The sequence below is a fragment of the Maylandia zebra genome, linkage group LG12, assembly GCF_041146795.1.
Source record: "Maylandia zebra isolate NMK-2024a linkage group LG12, Mzebra_GT3a, whole genome shotgun sequence".
Lineage (NCBI taxonomy): Eukaryota > Metazoa > Chordata > Actinopteri > Cichliformes > Cichlidae > Maylandia > Maylandia zebra.
The window spans coordinates 1,534,934-1,544,172 of record NC_135178.1 but is presented as its reverse complement, the minus strand read 5'-3'; the positions used below and the strand labels follow the sequence as shown (position 1 = coordinate 1,544,172).

At 43.4% G+C, this 9,239-nt stretch overlaps 1 long non-coding RNA gene across 1 annotated transcript; it reads right to left on the bottom strand.

Moving 5' to 3' along the window:
- Positions 1-4,074: 4,074 nt before the first annotated feature.
- Positions 4,075-6,361, bottom strand: LOC105941077 (uncharacterized). The gene is made up of 3 exons (XR_001167705.3): positions 6,260-6,361; positions 5,135-5,191; positions 4,075-5,033 (listed from the first exon to the last, which is right to left on the bottom strand). It is a non-coding gene; the product is annotated as an uncharacterized LOC105941077 (long non-coding RNA).
- Positions 6,362-9,239: the final 2,878 nt, after the last annotated feature.

The window sequence follows — 9,239 nt, the reverse complement described above, 5'->3', positions numbered from 1 at the left end:
CCCAAGGACATCGTCACACTGACACTCAGGGAGCCAGGAAATGAAGCAACATGCCTACAGTGGTTGGATGCATTGATCCACCACCCTGAAGAACCAGGTAGAAGTATCCTGTCCTGACTATGTTAAAACCAAACTCACTGGTTTGGTCGGAGCGAAATAGCTGACGACTGTTTAATTCTCCTCTAAAAACATGTACATGTGAATTAAAATCACTTTGAGTCAAACGATGATAACAGAAAGCCGCACCACAGTTATCCGACGAGCTAACTGGGAAGTTAAAGTAGTGCAGGCTGACATAAAAATCTGAACACATCCCAAACTGCAGACAAGGTCAGAGCCAGTGAGTGTGTAATAAATTGGGAGGGTGTGTGCTGAAGCCATTATCTTTCCCTCTCTGCGAGCAGAGCAGTGCAGTGACCTGACATTATAACAAATGGAGGGGAAAACTCTGCCATGAGATGTAAATTCCTGCTCTGCTCCCAGTGGATGGTGGAGTCTCCTCAGAAAGTGAAGCACTGACCCGTGGTGTCCACCAAGATCTGAGATGACAGCGATGGAAGGATTAGAGAGACAGAGAGATGTAAGAGAAAATAGGTGGATGGGGGTTAGGTTAGGTTGTGTAAAAGGGAATTATGATTACATAGGATGCAGGAAGCATCATGGCAAGCAAGATGGAACTGTCAGCATGGACTTCTGCCATGCTCTGTGTTCTAGATGACAGGCAGTGGGGAAAGTGTTCAATGAGTGGGAACTGCTCGGAGCAAACTGTGGATTTTAAAAACAACCAACAATGTACACAGAATGTTTTCTTTGGAAGAATAACAGCAAGCATGTGCACAGCAGAGGCACGTTCAGGCTACTGGGAGTCATGGTGGAAGTTTTCTAATCAGAAGCTACAGTCGGGGAATAATCATTGGGTCTCCTGCTGAATGTCTACGTTTGCTCACTTAGAAAAAATACAACAGTTTTTACTGTAGTTTCATGTTATTGGAACGAGACTATCAGCCAAAAACAATTACACATGTTATAACACGTTAGATAAAAGCTGACTGAGGGTTGTTTGGGTCATGCACATGTTGATTCTGCTTTGGTTTCATCAGCACTTTCTCCTGAGCCTTCTCCGCATCCTTTAGATGTTCACTGGCAAACTGAAGATGGGCCTGTTGTTGAGCTCCACGATGCATGAAATCACTCCATTAGGGTGTAAGTTCCTCCACAGTAGTTTGGGGCTGATCCAGCACCTTTCTCATGATCATCCCAGCGAGGGATGGAGCTCCAGACTGAAGGCAGTTGATGGTCTTGTAGTCGATTCCAGCCTTGTGCAGATCGAGAGTCCCGTCCCTGACATCCTTTGGCAGCTTTCTGGTCCTGCCCATGATGGTGGAGATGTTAAAGTAGAAGAAACTGATGGTGTGGCTGATACATCAGAAGTATGCGTCCCACATGGGAGCCAGAATTCTGACACATATTCAATTCATAACTTTTATGTAATGTGTGTGTGTTTTAACTACCATGCCATTTAGAGACAAATTTAGCTCCTCTGTACCAAAGCAAACATGCAGCTCAGGAGTGAGCTAGCTCCTGTGTTCACTGAGATATTCAACATCTCTTTATCTCAGTCGGTGATCCCCACATGCTTCAAAGAGTCCATCATTGTTCCTGTCCCGAAGAAACCCCACCCTGCTTCTCTCAATGACTATCGCCCTGTAGCCCTCACCTCAGTAGTGATGAAGTGCTTTGAACGCCTGGTCAGAGACTTCATCATTTCTTCACTACCAGACACACTGGACCCACTACAGTTCGCTTACCGTCCAAATCGTTCCACAGACGATGCCATCTCTCATCTCCTCCACACATCACTCACTCACTTGGACACTAGAAGGGGGAATTATGTTAAAATGCTCTTCATAGACTACAGCTCTGCATTTAACACCATAATTCCCTCCACACTCACCACCAAGCTGGAGCATCTGGGACTCAGCTCATCTATGTGTCAGTGGATCTCCAACTTCCTAACTGGCAGACCACAGGCAGTAAGGATGGGCGGACATGTCTCAGCCTCCACCACTCTCAGCACTGGAGCCCCCCAGGGGTGTGTTCTGAGCCCCCTGCTGTACTCTTTGTACACATATGACTGTGTGGCCACTACCAGCTCCACCACCATCATCAAGTTTGCTGACGACACCGTCGTGGTGGGCCTGATCTCTGATAACAACGAGACGGCCTACCTGAAGGAGATTAGGAATCTGGAGAACTGGTGCCAGAGGAACAACCTCCTTCTAAACGTCAGTAAGACAAAGGAGCTGATAGTGGACTTCAGCACTAAGCAGGAGAGGAACTACCAGACCCCCGTCATCAACGAGTGCCCAGTGGAGAGAGTGGACAGCTTCAAATACCTCGGAGTTCACATCACGCAGGACCTGTCATGGTCCTGTCACATCAACACCGTGGTGAAAAAGGCCCGACAGCGTCTCTACCACCTCAGACGCTTGAGAGACTTCCAACTGCCCTCCAAGGTGCTCAGGAACTTTTACTCCTGCACCATAGAGAGCATCCTGGCAGGAAACATCTTAACCTGGTTCGGGAACAGCACCATGCAGGACAGACGAGCTCTACAGAGGGTTGTGCGGTCAGCTGAGCGCACCATCCGCTCCGAGCTCCCTGACCTGCACTCAATCTACAGCAGGCGGTGCTGGACCAAGGCCAGGAAGATGGTGAAGGACCTCAGCCATCCCAACAACAGACTGTTCTCTCTGCTGAGGTCAGGAAAGCGATTCCGCTCCCTGAAGACCAACACAGAGAGACTGAGGAGGAGCTTCTTCCCGCAGGCGATACGGTCTCTCAATCACACCACCACACAGTACTGACCCACACATATGGTTCTTACACACACACTGGACTTTCTGGACTTTGGTTTTGCACAACACTGGTCACTATATTCTTCATTTCCGGTTAATACTTGTACAGCTGCTGTTATTGTGTATATATTTATTTATATTTCTTCATACATTCTTATATAGTTCTATATTGTGTATTTTGTTGTACAGTTATTTTATTTTCAACTTTAATTTATATATTTTATCTTATTCCTTCCCAGTTAAATTTACCCTTCATTCTAATTTGTGTTGTACAGTTATTTCATTTTTAACCTTAATTTATATTTTATTCCTTCCTAGTTAAATTTACCCTTTTTAATTTTTCATATCTTATTCATAGCCTTTTCCTTTTTTTCTTTAGGTCACGAGCAGTTGTCCAAGCATTTCACTACATATCGTACTGTGTACGTGACAAATAAAATTTGAATTTGAATTTGAATTTGAATTTGAGACTGACGTCCCAGATTGTGGCCTGAGGTAACAATGAGCACCAGCACAGAAACTCTTCTACTAAAGAGGAGCAAAGGGGAGGCATGTCCACAGACATGCACAGGGCTAATGCTGAAGATGGCAGACGCTCCGCTCTGGCAGCTCCTAAAGTGAGCAAATGAAGGAGTTTAAGTCATTAACATGTCAGGGACATTAATCAGTCACTCGTGTTTGTGCAGTTATTATGTTTCATCCAGTGCAGAGGTTTGCAAACTAATGTCACTCATAACTTAATCAGAAATTCAAGAAGTTTAAGCTGCAGTGAGGCAGGTGTGTGGTGTATGTGATGATCTCACTGTCAAATATTCTTTGGCTGGTTGTGTCTTTATTTTTTTCTTCTCAGAATAAAAGAGGACAACTCTTTTTCTTAATGTAGTTATTACTTCTAAAAACCTTGTTAAACTTGGCAATGAAAAATGGTTTCTTTGTGCGCTATGTTATTGTCTTTTTTCTCGCTCTCCCTGCTTCTTCTTTGTATTTTATAAAGCACTCAGTGATGAAAAGAAACAGGCAGCCGCTGAAGAAAGGCGCGCCTCTCCCTCATTTAAATCCTCTCTCATTATGAGACTAGCAGGTGGTATATGGAGAATATTGCTCTTTAATAAAGGTTCATTTCACCAATATAATGTTGCAAATAAGTGCATCTCCACATGAGCTTGGCTTTATTCTGTCAAGTGAACACATGAAGGTTGCACAAATTAGCCCTGCTTTGCTTGGGTGTCTGTCGCAGACATGTTGTCTTTTTTTGAAACAATGCAATATTCAGTCTCACAGCGTTTCTTTTATTTGCATCTGCTCGTCACTGAGGCCAAACCACAAACAGAATTTACAGTGTGATTCAAGTCTGAGATCCCATCAAGTGACCGTGATTTTGGAAATTTAGAGACTGAAACATTCAAAGATTCAGGAGCTTCTGACATGTAAATGTAAGCAGAGATATTTCAGGTTCTGTGTTGCTAAGATGGGAGTTTAAATCGGATCATTAACATGGACTTTCAGGGAGCCGCTCCAGCCGTGCTAGGGGAGTCCACGCCACCAAAGCCCGAGGTCGATGTGCTGAGCAGAGCGGCCTCACCTCCACCAGAGGCCGGCGTCCGGCGTGCTGGATGCCACACCGGCTGCGCCGCTGCTTGCCACATGGGTGGGGCTGCCACTGGATACGCGGGCGACTCCCGGACCCACCTCATCACCGGCACCGCTAGATGCGTGGGCGGCCACCAGAACAGATAGTACCTCCCTGCTGCTGGCCCAGGGGCTGGGGTCGGTTCCCGCTCCTGGGGGAGGGGGAGTAGGTTCGGCCGGGTGGTTCCCTGGCCACAGTCCGGTGATGGGCGGTTGTGGCGGGGCGTGGTTTGCGGTGATGATGCAGGTGCGATTGACCCACCTGAGCGACACCTGCAATCACGCCTCGCCGGCTTAAAAGTTTAGAGTTTTTGGCGAATGTTGTTGTGTGTTAGGTTGAGCTGGCAGCGGGAGAGCTGCAGCTCTGTGTGTCCAGCAACCGTACCAAATAAAGATGATCACAGTGGGTCTGTCGTGTTTTTCTGTCGTGTAGGCTGTAGCTGAGGAGGTTGGTGGTTCAATCCCTTGCTGCTTCATTCTTCAAGCCAGAGATTACTTGGGCTCCGATCAGGGTCTGCTTGTGTGTGGATGTTTGATAGAAAGCACCTTAGTAGAAAAAAGTGCTTGTATGAACTGGTATGAAAACCTGAGTGAGGCATTTTGTATAAGATGAGTAGAAAAGCACTATATAAGAACCAGTCGTTTACCAGAGGGGACCCTGCCACCAGACTCCCAGTTGCTTTTTCACTGCAGGCCTTCAAAATCTGAAAGTCATAAAGAGAAAACAAACCAACTGTGACTATAAATACAAGGGCTTCAGTGGCACAGTAAAACACCGTCAACCCAGGCACATTGGGATGACAACTGACTGTCTTCCTTCTCTCACCCCAACCAGTCGCAGCAGATGGCCCCGCCCCTCCCTGAGCCTGGTTCTGCTGGAGGTTTCTTCCTGTTAAAAGGGAGTTTTTCCTTCCCACTGTCACCAAAGTGCTTGCTCATAGGGGGTCATATGATTGTTGGGTTTTTCTCTGTATCTATTATTGTACGATCTACTGTACAATATAAAGCACCTTGAGGCGACTGTTGTTGTGATTTGGTGCTGTATAAATAAAGCTGAATTGAATAGAATTGGAAAAAAGCTCTTGGACTAGCACCCTCGCTCTGCCGGTCCTGAACTTCCTGACAGATAGACCTCAGGCAGTCAAGGCACAAGACTACATGTTCAGTCCACTCCTGTACAGACTCTTCACCTACTCTTCTGTCTCCTCCCACAGCAACACCTCCATCGTCCACTTTGCTGACGACATAATTATCAGCAAGGAAAAGGGAAGAGGAGAAAGCACATGCCCTATTATATATGACTGGGACTCGGGCTCATGTAGCCTAATCTGTCAGCCCCATGTGAGAGACTCACTACAATGAAAACATCCAGATTTTCCAGCATCAGTGGGATGGAGCCAAGAAATAATACTGTAAGTGATGCCAGCAATGACAGAAGTCATTCAGAATTCACAGACAGGTTTGTGTGTGTGCAGTTCGCCAATGAGACCCATTCGTTCCGTTCTTACAATGAAGCCTTTCTCATTTCAGCCCTTCTGTACAGACAAGTTGCAAACTTTAACATCTAGCATGCTAACTGAGGCCTGCAGACTCTTAAATGTAGTTCTAGAATTTTCTGCAGTTTCTTGATCGTTGGACAATCAGGCCTTAGGTGGATTTGCTGGGACTTGCAGTACTGGGAGGATTTACAGCAATCTTGAATGTTTTCTTCTTGTTAATAATCTATTTTTCTCTAGAATGATGAGGTACAAGATGTTTGGAAATGTTCTGACCTTGATGACCGGAAACCTTTGGTTCTCACGTGTGTTTCTTCCTTGGAAATGTGTCTGACACACACATGTAATGCTCCAGACCAACAATGTTTGCTTTTACAGAGTTGGTCACAGTCGGTGATGATCAGTTAGGTACATTTGATTAGACACACCTGGCAGCTATTTGTCTTCTTAATTTGTATGGAAATAGTTGGTGTAATGCATGTCTATTTTGGCTTAGATGTTGTGAAATAAAAACACAGTTGATTTGATGAGCTCTATAAACCGTAGAACTAAAGACTGTATTTTCTTTTCCACATGACTGTATGTCATTGATACGGTAGCATTTTGAGGGAGTTGCATCTCCAGCTCCAGCTTTGATTTGTTGCTGTAACGATAGTCTGTTTCTCTTGTGCAGGGACGGATTAAGGTTATTGTCTGTCAATGCGACTCCATTTGTTTTGATCCACAGTAATTTTCCAGCTTTCATCAGAGTGCATTCTTTTGATTTAGTTGCTGATTTTCAGCTTTTAGCTGCTAATGAAGATTCATTTTAATCCCTGGCAGGATCTTCTCATCTCAGTGTTTCTTCTTTTGCCACTTCAATTTTTAATATCTTGAGGACAATGATCAAGTGCACATGCAGACCCTCGAGTTCTTGGTTTGGCAGATATAGCTTATATAAAATGGAGAAGTTGTTGAGCTCAGCAGAATATAGGATGAGGAATATTTAATCAGAAAGTCATTGTCACTGATTTAGTCCAAGATTAGTCACAAGTGTTTGATGATAATCTTCAGTCAGTTTTCTGGTATCTAACATGAAGCCAGGCATAAGCATTGAAGCTCTTCAAGTGTCTTGAGTGTTTGACCCACTCCTCAGCCGTACAATGCAGGGGATGTGTAGCCTAATTGAATATACGGCTAATGAGGAAAATGGCAGGCTGAAAAATCAAATGCAGGTGCTCTCTTGGATTTTCTTTTGTAGAACATCCTGCTTCTATCTTTTATACATTAAAAAACATCTTGAGGAGAAAACGTGCTTTGAAAGAAGGTATTTTAAAAATAAAAGCAGGCTTGCTCAAGTCAGAAAGGCCTAAACAGTCTGAACATGGCGCTGACTACAAAATGTTTTAAAAAAAATGAAATAAGAATGTCAGCAATCACATTTACATATATAATATTTTTAGCTTTGATAGCAGCAGAAAAAAAGACGTTTTATCTTTCCACAACATCTCTGATACAAAAGTGTATTCAGCCTGTCCTGGTTCTGCCTGCAGACAGTTACAGTAAGGCTGCCTGTACTGTGTCACTGCTGAATATCAAAGGACTTTAACCAACCTTTTAAAGTGAACACATGCATCATCATATATTTGCACAAAATGCAAACTGTAACACATGAAGAACATTTAAAAAAATATAGAGAATGTATCGGTTTATATTTCAGTGCTGAATAAACCTGGAACTATTACACGCATCACATGTACTTTCCTGTGTTTACACTATACTAAAGGTTGTATGTTTTCTATTAAAAATATTAAAAAGACACAAAACTAAATGTCCATCCATCCATTGATCCATATTCTTCTGCTTATAAGGGGTCAGGTTGGAGGGGCATTCGCCAAAGCAGAGATTCTCAGACTTACTTCTTCCCAGGCACCTCCTCCAACTTATCCAGGGGAATACCAAGGCATTCCCAGGCCAGCAGGGAGACGTGATCCCTCCAGTGTATCCTAGGTCTACCCCAGGGTCTCTCCCAGTAGGACATGCAAAGAATATATCACCCAGGAGGCGCCCAGGAACCATCCTTGTTAGATGCCCAAATAACCTCAAATGGTTCCTTTGAAAATGTAGAAGCAGCTTTATTCGGAGCCCCTCTAGGATGACTGAACTCCTCACCCTATCTCTAAGGGAGAGGCCAGCTATGCTTTGGAGAAAGCTCTGCTGCTTGTGTCCATGATATAATTTTCTTTTGGTCAAATCAAATCACTTTTATTGTCACATCACATGTGCAGGTACATTGGTACAGTACATGCGAGTGAAATTCTTGTGTGCGAGCTTCACAAGCAGCAGAGTTGTGCAAAATACAATAATGTAAACAAGCAAAATACAAGAATGGCTACATCTGAAACTAATAAATATATGTACAATATATAATAGTATATGCAAAAAAAAAGTTTCTGGATGTGTATACTAAATGTTTTTCTACGTGTGTGTGTGTGTGTGTGTGTGTGTGTGTACACATATTTTACAAATTAAATAGAGTAAACAATAAATAAAATATATAAAAATATACAGAGTTGAACATGTGCAAAACAGTGGCATTACTGTACAGTATGGAGTGCATAATGTTAAAGTTCCAGTAGTGAAGCTGAGGTGTCTATGACGTGTTCAGCAGTCTGATGGCCTGATGGAAAAAGCTGTCTCTCAGTCTGCTGGTACGGGACCGGATGCTGCAGAACCTCCTTCCTGATGGAAGCAGTCTGAACAGTTTATGGCTGGGGTGACTGGAGTCCTTGATGATCCTCCCCGCTTTCCTCAGGCACCGCTTCCTGTAGATGTCTTGGAGGGAGGGAAGCTCAAATTCAAATTCAAATTCAAATTTTATTTGTCACGTACACAGTCATACACAGTACGATATGCAGTGAAATGCTTGGACAACTGCTCGTGACCTAAAGAAAAAAAGGAAAAGGCTATGAATAAGATAGGAAATAAATATGAAAAATTAAAAAGGGTAAATTTAACTAGGAAGGAATAAAATATAAATTAAGGTTAAAAATGAAATAACTGTATATATAATAAGAATATAAGAATGTATGAAGAAATATAAATATAAATAAATATATACACAATAACAGCAACTGTACAAGTATTAACCGGAAATGAAGAATATAGTGACCAGTGTTGTGCAAAACCAAAGTCCAGAAAGTCCAGTGTGTGTGTAAGAACCATATGTGTGGGTCAGTACTGTGTGGTGGTGTGATTGAGAGACCGTATCGCCTGC